This window comes from Balaenoptera borealis (assembly GCF_965194805.1).
Source record: "Balaenoptera borealis genome assembly, chromosome: 9".
Taxonomy (NCBI): domain Eukaryota; kingdom Metazoa; phylum Chordata; class Mammalia; order Artiodactyla; family Balaenopteridae; genus Balaenoptera; species Balaenoptera borealis.
The window spans coordinates 49,180,897-49,192,425 of record NC_138873.1 but is presented as its reverse complement, the minus strand read 5'-3'; positions in this window follow the sequence as shown (position 1 = coordinate 49,192,425).

The following is an 11,529-nucleotide window of genomic DNA, read 5'->3' as shown; positions in this document are numbered from 1 at the left end:
GTTTTTATCTTTTGTGTTATTTACTGGCAAAGAAAGATATTTCTTTGCCAGTAAATAACAGGTTGCGGGACTTCCCTGGTGGCACAGTGATTGAGAATCCACCTGCCAATGCAGGGGACATGGGTTCGAGTCCTGGTCCCTGAAGATCCCACATGCCGCAGAGCAACTAAGCCTGTGAGCCACAGTCACTGAGCCTGCACTCTAGAGCCCATAAGCCACAACTACTAAGCCTGCATGCTGCAACTACTGAAGCCTGCCTGCCTAGAGCCTGTTATCGCACAAAAGAAGCCACTGCAATGAGAAGCCCGTGCACCGCAACAAGAGTAGCCCCCGCTCACCACAACTAGAGAAAGCCCACATGCAGCAAAGAAGACCCAATGCAGCCAAAAATTTAAAAAATAATAATAATAATAATTTTTAAAAAACAACAGGTTGCCATAAGCTGTTTTCAGACAGATTTGCTTTTCATTGTGGTTTTGATATGCATGATCAGTGATGTTAAACATCTTTTTATGTGCTTATTGGCACATAAATGCTTATTGGCATTTATTTGTAAATCTTCCTTGCAGAAATATCTATTCAGATCCTTTTCTCATATTACAATTGGGTTGTCTTTTTATTACTAAGTTGTATGGGTTCTTTATATATTCTAGAAACAAGTCCCCTATTAGATACATGACTTGTAAATATTTCCTCCTATCCTGTGAGTTGTCTTTTCATTTTCTTGATGATGTCCTTTGACGCATGAAAATTTTGAATTTTGATGAAGTCCAATTTATTAATTTTTTCTTTTGTTGATTGTGTTTTGGTGTCATATCTGAGAAACCATTGCCTATTCCAATGTCACAAAGACTTCTATGTTTTATTTGAAGGGTTTTAGAGTCTTAGCTCTTAGGTCTTTGATTTTGAGTTAATTTTTGTATGGTGTGAGATAGGGGGTCCCAAATTCATTCTTTTGCATATAGATATCCAGTGGCCCTGCACCATTTGTTGAAAAGACTATTCTTTCCCAATTGAATAGTTTTGCATCCTAGTCAAAAATCAATTTACAGTAAATATAAGGGTTTATTTCTGGACTCTCTGTTCTATTCCATTGACCTATATGCCAGTCCTTATGCCAGTACCATACTGTCTTGATTACTGTAGCTTTGTAGTGAGTTTTGAAATGGAGAAATGTGAGTCCTCAAATTTTGTTCTTTTTCAAAATTATTTTGACTATCCTGGGTCTCTTGAATTTTCACATGAATTTTAGGATCAGCTGCCAATTTCTGCAAAGAAGTCAGCTGTGATTTTGATAGGGATTACTTTGAAACTGTAAATCAATTTGAGGAATATTTCCATCTAAACAATTTAAAGTTTTCCAGTCCATGAACATGCGATATCTTTCCATTTATGTAGGCCTTTTAAAATTTCTTTCAATGCTGTTTTGTAGTTTTTTAGCGTAAAAACCTTGTACTTCTTTTGTTAAAATTAGTACTAAGTATTTATTCTTTCTGATGCTATTGTAAATGGAATTCTTTTCTTTATTTCATTTCCTCCTTTCCAATCTGGATGGCTTCTATTTCTTTCTTTTTTTTTTTAATATTTATTTATTTATTTATTTAGGCTGCACCAGGTCTTTGTTGCGGCACGTGGCCTTCTTAGCTGCGGCACGCATGTGGGAACTAGTTCCCTGACCAGGGATCAAACCCAGGCCCCCTGCATTGGGAGCGAGGAGTCTTACCCACTGGACCACCAGGGAAGTCCCTCTTCTATTTCTTATTGTTGCCTAATTGCCCTGGCTAGAATGTCCCGCACAATGATGGGGAAATGGGGAGAGCAGACATGCTGGTCTTGCTCCTCATCTTAGAGGGAAAGTAGCCAGTCTTTCACCATTAATTTGATGTTAGCTGTGGGTTTTTTGTAGATGCTTTATATCAGGTTGAAGACATTTCCTACATTGTTGAGTGTTTTTATCATGAAGGGGTCTTGAATTTTGTTAAATGCTTTTTCTGCATCTATTATGATGATCCTGTGGGGTTTGGCCTTTATTCTATTAATGCGATGTAATACATTAATTGACTTTTGGATTTTAAAAGCCAATCTTGCATTCCTGGGATAAATCCTGTTTGATCATGGTGTATAATCCTTTTTTTTTTTTTAAATAAATTTATTTATTTATTTTTGGCTGCGTTGGGTCTTCGTTGCTGCACGCGGGTTTTCTCTAGTTGTGGCGAGCGGGGGCTACTCTTTGTTGCGGTGCATGAGCTTCTCATTGTGGTGGCTTCTCTTGTTGCAGAGCACAGGCTCTAGGCATGCGAGCTTCAGTAGTTGTGGCACGTGGGCTCAGTAGTTGTGGCTCGTGGGCTCTAGAGTGCAGGCTCAGTAGTTGTGGCACACAGGCTTAGTTGCTTCACGGCATGTGGGATCTTCCTGGACCAGGGCTCAAACCCATGTCCCCTGCATTGGCAGGTGGATTCTTAACCACTGCGGCACCAGGGAGGTCCCTATAACAGACTCTTTTTACTTCTGGCTCAGTGTTAGAGACTTGGAGTAGATTCCAATTTCCATTTGATAGTCCTTTGTGGAACGTTCAGCCTTTGTGATATGTGATGATTGGAATAATCGTCCCTTCTACAAAACTTACAAAAATAGCTTGGGTTTTGTTTTTTTTTGCTGGATTGTTACAAAGGGAACACATAAGGATTTGAATACATTTGGATGTCTTCATTTAATGAACTAGGTTGAGTTTGGCGTAGAGTTGGAAAAGGATGCACTGCAGCTGATGAGATTCTGACCAACTTTAGGTCACACGATTACTTCTAACCTCTTCCTTCACCAAGTTGTTACTAGAACCACTAACAAGCAAACTGCGTGGAAGATCATCTTCACTCCATGCCAGTGAGGTCAGTAAAAGGTGTTAAATGGCTTAAAGGAAGCAGGTGAGTGCCACTCTCCCCCAAAACCCCAGGAGCATATTTGTGGGTGGTGATTGTATCCAACTGCTACCCATCCTCCATCCAAAAAGGCCAGACTTGCTCTTCCTCCTCTCATTCCACACATAGTTAAAAATAAATTTAACCAACAGAAAATATCAGATAACATACATCCTATTCACTCTTTCAGAAATTATTTATGGAAGGTATAGGATGTGCTAAGCCATAGGGACACAAGTAGGAACTAGACATCTTCCTGCCCTGATGAAGCTTGAGGTCCTCTACTGGAAAGGATAAACAAAGAACATGACAAAAGTAAACAAACAAAATTATTATAACTCATAATAACCTTTCATAAGATTTATGAGACCTGTGGGACAAGGGGTTGGTCATGTAAAGAGCAGGGGAACAGGGCTTCCCTGGTGGCGCAGTGATTAAGAATCCACCTGCCAGTGCAGGGGACACGAGTTCGATCCCTGGTTCGGGAAGATCCCACATGCCACGGAGCAACTAAGCCCATGAGCCACAACTACTGAGCCTGCGCTCTAGAGCCTGTGAGCCACAACTACTGAGCCCGCGAGCCACAACTACTGAAGCCCGCGTGCCTAGAGCCCATGCTCCGCAACAAGAGAAGCCACCGCAATGAGAAGCCCGCGAGCCACAACTACTGAAGCCCGCGTGCCTAGAGCCCATGCTCCGCAACAAGAGAAGCCACTGCAATGAGAAGCCCGCACACTGCAATGAAGAGTAGCCCCTGCTCACCGCAACTAGAGAAAGTCCGTGTGCAGCAACGAAGACCCAACGCAGCCAAAGATAAGTTAAAAAAAAAAAAAAAGCAGAGGAACAGAGCTCTAGGGAGAAGGAACAGCGCATGCCAAGGTCCAGAGCCTGGAACAGGACTCACCTGTTCTAGTAACTAAAGAAGGCCAGCTTGTCTGGAAGGTAGTAAGCAAGGGAGAATGGCACTGGCGGGAGCCCAAGGTTAGTGGGCATCCAGATCACGCTCAGCTCTTTTAAGCAACTGTATTAGTTTGCTAGGGCCTAGGGTATGTGGGTTTTGTTTCGTTTTTTCTATACCATGAAGCAAGTAACTCCATTCTGACACTGTCTACCTGGAGATAGGCTTAGATCCCACAGGTTAAGGGCTTAGTCTTACAAGATACACCCCCCTCCCCCGGGTTCAGTTAATTTGCTAGAACAATTCACAGAACACTGAGAAACATTTTACTTACTAGATTGCTGCTTTATTATAAAAGGATATAACTCAAGAACAGCCAGATGGAAGAGATGCTTAGGGCAAGGTATGTGGGAAGTGGGGAGGAGCTTCCATGCTCTCTGGGAGCATCACTCTCCCTGCATTTCCATGTGCTCACCAACCCAGAAGCTCTCTGAACTCGGTCCTTTTGGGTTTTTTCGGAGGCTTCATTACATAGGCAAGATTGATTAAATTATTGGCCTTTGGTGATTGAACTCAATCTTCAGCCCCTCTCCCCTCTTTGGAGGACTGAAATTTCCAATCCTCTAATCCCTTGGTTGGTTCACCTGGCAACCAGCCCAGATCCTTAAATTACCTAGGAGCTTTCCAGAAGTCACCTTATTAACATAACAAAAGACACCTTTATTGCTCTCATCACTTTGAAAATTCCAAGGGTTTTAGGAGGTCTGTGCTAGGAAGCGGAGGAAAACCAAATATATAGTTCTTATTATAAATCACAGTATCACAGGCTACCATAAGAAAATAGCACAGACTAGGTGGCTTCAACAACAGAAATTTATTTCTCACAGTGGAGAAATGGAGGCTGGAAGACTAAGATCAAGGTGTTGGCAGTGTGCTTTCTCCTGAGGCCTCTCTCCTTGGTTTGCAGGTGGCTGCCTTCTCTGTGTCCTCACATGGCTTTTCCTCTGTGCCCATGCATCCCTGGTGTCTCTGTATGTTCTAATCTCTTCTTATAAGGACACTAGTCAGATTTGATTATGGCCCACCCTAAAGGCGTTTTAACTTAATTACCTCTTTAAAGGCCCTATCTCCAAATACAGTTACATTCTGAAGTGGTGGGATGTTAAAAAACAAACAACAGGCCCAAAATGGAGTTGCTTATACTAAGCCCCATGTCATCAAACTGAGACTTAATTACAGTTTCGGCTCTCCCAGAAATGGAATCTTAAACCAGTCAATCAGGAATTGTCTGATCAGCACTAGTTAGATAATCTGCCCAAGAGACCCGTGTCATCCCCTAAAGGAAAGTGACCTTACAATAACTAACCTGCTTTTTTGCCTAGTATAATTTCCTTGATCCTGTTCCCTTCTGGCTATAAAAGTCTTTCATTTTGTACAGCTCCTTGGAGCTCCTTTCTATCTGCCATATTGGCTGCTGCCCAATTCTAATTGATTTTTGCTCAAATAAACTCTTAAAATTTTTAATATACCTTAGTTTATCTTTTAGTCATATGAACATATGAACTGGGGGGTGGGGGGAACACAATTCAGTCCATAATGGCAACATTAAGGATTTCAGATTTGCTCTTAAGAGCAATGGAAAACCATCGAAAGATTAGAAGCAAGGGCTATGTTAAAGGGGATGTAGCCAATGCTTCCAGACATCATTTTTTTAAATTAACAAAAACCTGTTTTTTGTTCAAGGCTTCAATGTGTTCAGTCAAAAATGCAAAATTGACTGGTTCCCTTCGCACAGGGAACCTCTTGGGAGGCCATGTGACAGTATAAGTGGCTAAAGAGATGAAATTTGGAGGTCTACTGAGTGGGCTTCAATAGTCTCAGGGGAGGCTATTGCTTTACTGAAAAAAGGTATGTTCCTTTATCCTACAGTCTTTCTTCTTCTTCCTATCTGGGAAAAGGATACAATGCCTGGAGGTACAGCAGTCATCTTGCAACCACGAGGATGAAGGTTTCATGCTAAAGATATAGAGCAGGCAGATAGAAACAGCTTGGTTTTCAGATCACACCCCTGAGCTGCTATATAAGCTCTGGTCAGTCTACATCCAGACTTTTTGTTACATGTGAATAATAAATCCCTACTTATTTAAACCGCTGAGGTAGGGATTCCTGTTACAGCTGAACACACTACTTCCTGGTACAGAGAGCTAGAGGAGAAGAAGGAATACCAGTTTAGAGACCTTTGCTAAAGTTCAGACCAGAGATGACAAGGACCTGCATTAGAATGGCAGCAATGGCCTTGGCGCAAAGTGGACAGATCCCAGATGCAAGATGCACTGCCTGAGCAGCCTGCACATTTGATCCCAAGAACTTGCCCTCGCTTGTTAGGGCCTTTGAGTTTGCTTTATTTGCCTTAAAGTCCTATAGGGAACTTCCCTGGTAGTGCAGTGGTTAAGAATCTGCCTGCCAATGCAGGGAACATGGGTTCGAGCCCTGGTCCGGGAAGATCCCACATGCCGCGGAGCAACTAAGCCTGTGCGCCACAACTACTGAGCCCACGTGCCACAACTACTGAACCTGTGCTTCTAGAGCCTGCAAGCCACAACTACTGAGCCCACGTGCCTAGAGCCTGTGCTCTGCAACAAGAGAAGCCACTGCAATGAGAAGCCCACGCACCGCAACGAGAAGCCTGCGCACCTAAACAAAGACCCAACGCAGCCAAAAATAAAAAAAAGAATAACTAAATAAATTTATAAAGTCCTATAGCATGCACAGCCTCAATAAACATTTTTGGAGCACCTACTGTCTGCTGGGTCCTGTATTTTTGAGGTATTTTTCCCTGGCTGTTCACTAGTACATTGATCACTCTTTCCTATGAAGTCAGTTGTTTTCAACTTTATGTCTGTAATCCACAGTAATATATATATTTTATATCATGACCAAAACACATGCAACTTGATATATAACTGAAAAAGAAAAGTTTCACAAAGCAGTATTTGAAATACGTGCCACAAGTTTCATTATTTTTCATTCTATTCTACTGTTTACAAAGAGATCCTGATCACATCCACCACTCACTAAGTTTGCTTTCATGATCCACTGATGACCATGGTTTGAAAACTCAATCTCTTATCATTCTTATGGCCTCCATTCTTCACTACCTAGTGATATCTCTCGAACTGATGTTTGTTTTACCATCTGGACCATGAGCCCCTCCCCACCTTACTGTATCTACCCATAGTGCCTGGCACTGTGCCAGGCACATAGTGGATTGCATGCTCCTTGAGATCAAGAGCTGCAGGGTGTGACGCTTTGGTTCCCCTCAGCACTATGAACATGAGAAATCCACCCTTCCCATTTGTCTGGGGTTGCGTAAAGAGTGGTCTTTTTTTTTTTTGATTTAATTTTATTTATTTATTTATTTATTTATTTTTTTGTTTTTAAATGATTCTTTGTACCATACATGCATTATGCACTTTTTTAAAAAAAAATTAATTAATTTATTTTTGGCTGTGTTGGGTCTTCGTTTCTGTGTGAGGGCTTTCTCCAGTTGTGGCGAGCGGGAGCCACTCTTCATCGCGGTGCGCGGGCCTCTCACTATCGCAGCCTCTCTTGTTGCGGAGCACAGGCTCCGGGCCTAGCCGCTCCGCGGCATGAGGGATCTTCCCGGACCGGGGCACGAACCCGTGTCCCCTGCATTGGCAGGCTGATTCCCAACCACTGTGCCACCAGGGAAGCCCTATTTATTTATTTTTTATACAGCAGGTTCTTATTAGTTATCTATTTTATACATATTAGTGTATATATGTCAATCCCAATCTCCCAATTCATCTCACCACCACCACCATACCCCTGTCCCCCGCTTTTCCCCCCTTGGTGTCCATATGTTTGTTCTCTACATCTGTGTCTCTATTTCTGCCTTGCAAACCAGTTCATCTGTTCCATTTTTCTAGATTCCACATATATGCATTAATATACGATATTTGTTTTTCTCTTTCTGACTTACTTCACTCTGTATGACAGTCTCTAGGTCCATCCACGTCTCTACAAATGACCCAGTTTCGTTCTTTTTTATGGCTGAGTAATATTCCATTGTATGTATGTGCCACATCTTCTTTATCCATTCGTCTGTTGATGGTCATTTTGGTTGGTTCCATGACCTGGCTATTGTAAATAGTGCTGCAATGAACATTGTGGTACATGACTCTTTTTGAATTATGGTTTCCTCTGGGTATATGCCCAGTAGTGGGATTGCTGGATCATATGGTAATTCTATCTTTAGTTTTTTAAGGAACCTCCATACTGCTCTCCATAGTGGCTGTATCAGTTTACATTCCCACCAACAGTGCAGGAGGTTTCCCTTTTCTCCACACCCTCTCCAACGTTTATTGTTTGTAGAATTTTTGATGATGACCATTCTGACCGGTATGAGGTGATACCTCATTGTAGGTTTTTTTTTTGTTTTTTTTTAAATTTAATTTAATTTATTTTTTTATACAGCAGCTTCTTATTAGTCATCTATTTTATACACATCAGTGTATACATGTCGATCCCAATCGCCCAATTCAGCACACCACCATCCCCAACCCCCACGGCTTTCCCCCCCTTGGTGTCCATACGTTTGTTCTCTACATCTGTGTCTCAACCTCTGCCCTGCAAACTGGTTCATCTGTAGCATTTTTCTAGGTTCCACATACATGCGTTAATATACGATATTTGTTTTTCTCTTCCTGACTTACTTCACTCTGTATGACAGTCTCTAGATCCATCCACATCTCAACAAATGACTCAATTTCGTGCCTTTTTATGGCTGAGTAATGTTCCATTGTATATATGTACCACAACTTCTTTATCCATTCATCTGTCGATGGGCATTTAGGTTGCTTCCATGACCTGGCTATTGTAAATAGTGCTGCAATGAACATTGGGGTGCATGTGTCTTTTTGAATTATGGTTTTCTCTGGGTATATGCCCAGTAGTGGGATTGCTGGATCATATGGTAATTCTATTTTTAGTTTTTTAAGGAACCTCCATACTGTTCTCCATAGTGGCTGTATCAATTTACATTCCCACCAACAGTGCAAGAGGGTTCCCTTTTCTCCACACCCTCTCCAGCATTTGTGGTTTGTAGATTTTCTGATGATGACCATTCTAACTGGTGTGAGGCGATACCTCATTGTAGTTTTGATTTGCATTTCTCTAATCATTAGTGATGTTGAGCATCCTTTCATGTGTTTGTTGCCAATCTGTATGTCTTCTTTGGAGAAATGTCTATTTAGGTCTTCTGCCCATTTTTGGATTGGGTTGTTTGTTTTTTTGATATTGAGCTGCATGAGCTGCTTGTATATTTTAGAGATTAATCCTTTGTCAGTTGCTTCGTTTGCAAATATTTTCTCCCATTCTGAGGGTTTTCTTTTCGTCTTTTTTATGGTTTCCTTTGCTGTGCAAAAGCCTTTACGTTTCATTAGGTCTCATTTGTTTATTTTTGTTTTTATTTCCATTTCTCTAGGAGGTGGGTCAAAAAAGGATCTTGCTGTGATTTATGTCATAGAGTGTTCTGCCTATGTTTTCCTCTAAGAGTTTTATAGTGTCTGATCTTACGTTTAGGTCTCCAATCCATTTTGAGTTTATTTTTGTGTATGGTATTAGAGAGTGTTCTAGTTTCATTCTTTTACATGTAGCTGTCCAGTGTTCCCAGCACCACTTATTGAAGAGACTGTCTTTTCTTCAGTGTATATTCTTGCCTCCTTTATCAAAGATAAGGTGACCATATGTGCGTGGGTTTATCTCTGGACTTTCTATCCTGTTCCATTGATCTATATTTCTGTTTTTGTGCGAGTAGCATATTGTCTTGATTACTGTAGCTTTGTACATAGTCTGAAGTCAGGGCGTCTGATTCCTCCAGCTCCGTTTTTTTCCCTCAAGATTGCTTTGGCTATTCGGGGTCTTTTGTGTCTCCATACAAATTTAAAGATTTTTTTGTTGTAGTTCTGTAAAACATGCCACTGGTAATTTGATAGGGATTGCATTGAATCTGTAGATTGCTTTGGGTAGTATAGTCATTTTCACAATATTGATTCTTCCAATCTAAGAACATGGTATATCTCTCCATCTGTTTGTGTCATATTTGATTTCTTTCATCAGTGTCTTATAGTTTTCTGAGTACAGGTCTTTTACCTTCTTAGGTAGGTTTATTCCCAGGTATTGTATTCTTTTTGTTGCAATGGTAAATAGGATTGTTTCCTTAATTTCTCTTTCTGATCTTTCATTGTTAGTATATAGGAATGCAAGAGATTTCTGTGCATTTTGTACAACTTTACCAAATTCACTGATTAGCTCTAGTAGTTTTCTGGTGGCATCTTTAGGATTCTCTATGTATAATATCATGTCATCTGCAAACAGTGACAGTTTTACTTCTTCTTTTCCAATTTGTATTCCTTTTATTTCTTTTCTTCTCTAACTGCCATGGCTAGGACTTCCAAAACCATGTTGAATAATACTGGTGAGAGTGGATATCCTTGTCTTGTTCCTAATCTTAGAGGAAAAGCTTTCAGTTTTTCACTGTTGAGAATGATGTTTGCTGTGGGTTTGTTGTATATGGTCTTTAATATGTTGAGGTAGTTTCCCTCTATGCCCACTTTCTGGAGAGTTTTTATCATAAATGGGTGTTGAATTTTGTCAAAAGCTTTTTCTGCATCTATTGAAATGATCATATGGTTTTTATTCTTCAGTTTATTAATATGGTGTATCACATTGATTGATTTGCATATATTGAAGAATCCTTGCATCCCTGGGATAAATCCCACTTGATCATGGTTTATGACCCTTTTCATGTGTTGTTGGATTCTGTTTGCTAGTGCTGAGAATTTTTGCATCTATATTCATCAGTGATATTGGTCTGTGATTTTCCTTTCTTGTAGTATCTTTGTCTGGTTTTGGTATCAGGGTGATGGTGGCCTCATAGAATGAGTTAGAGAGTGTTCCTCTCTCTGCTATATTTTGGAAGAGTTTGAGAAGGATGGGTGTTAGCTCTTCTCTAAATGTTTGATAGAATTCACCTGTGAAGCCATCTGGTCCTGGACTTCTGTTTGTTGGAAGATTTTTAATCACAGTTTCAAGTTCCTTACATGTGATTCATCTGTTCATATTTTCTATTTCTTCCTGGTTCAGTTTTGGAAGGTTCAACCTTTCTAAGAATTTGTCCGTTTCTTCCAGGTTGTCCATTTTATTGGCATAGAGTTGCTTGTAGTAGTCTCTTATGATGCTTTGTATTTCTGTGGTGTCTCTTGTAACTTGTCCTTTTTCATTTCTAATTTTATTAATTTGAGTCCTCTCCCTCTTTTTCTTGATAAGTCTGGGTAAAGGTTTATCAATTTCGTTTATCTTCTCAAAGAACCAGCTTTTAGTTTTATTGCCCTTTGCTATTGTTTTCTTTGTTTTCATTTCATTTATTTCTCCACTGCTCTTTATGATTTCTTTCCTTCTGCTAACTTTGGGTTTTGTTTGTTCTTCTTTCTCTAATTGCTTTAGGTGTAAGGTTAGGTTGTTTATTTGATATGTTTGTTGTTTCTTGAGGTAGGCTTGTATTGCTATAAACTTCCCTCTTAGCACTGCTTTTGCTGCATCCCATAGGTTTTGGGTCATTGTGTTTTCATTGTCATTTGTTTCTAGGTAATTTTTTTTTTTTTAAACATCTTTATTGAAGTATAATTGCCTTAC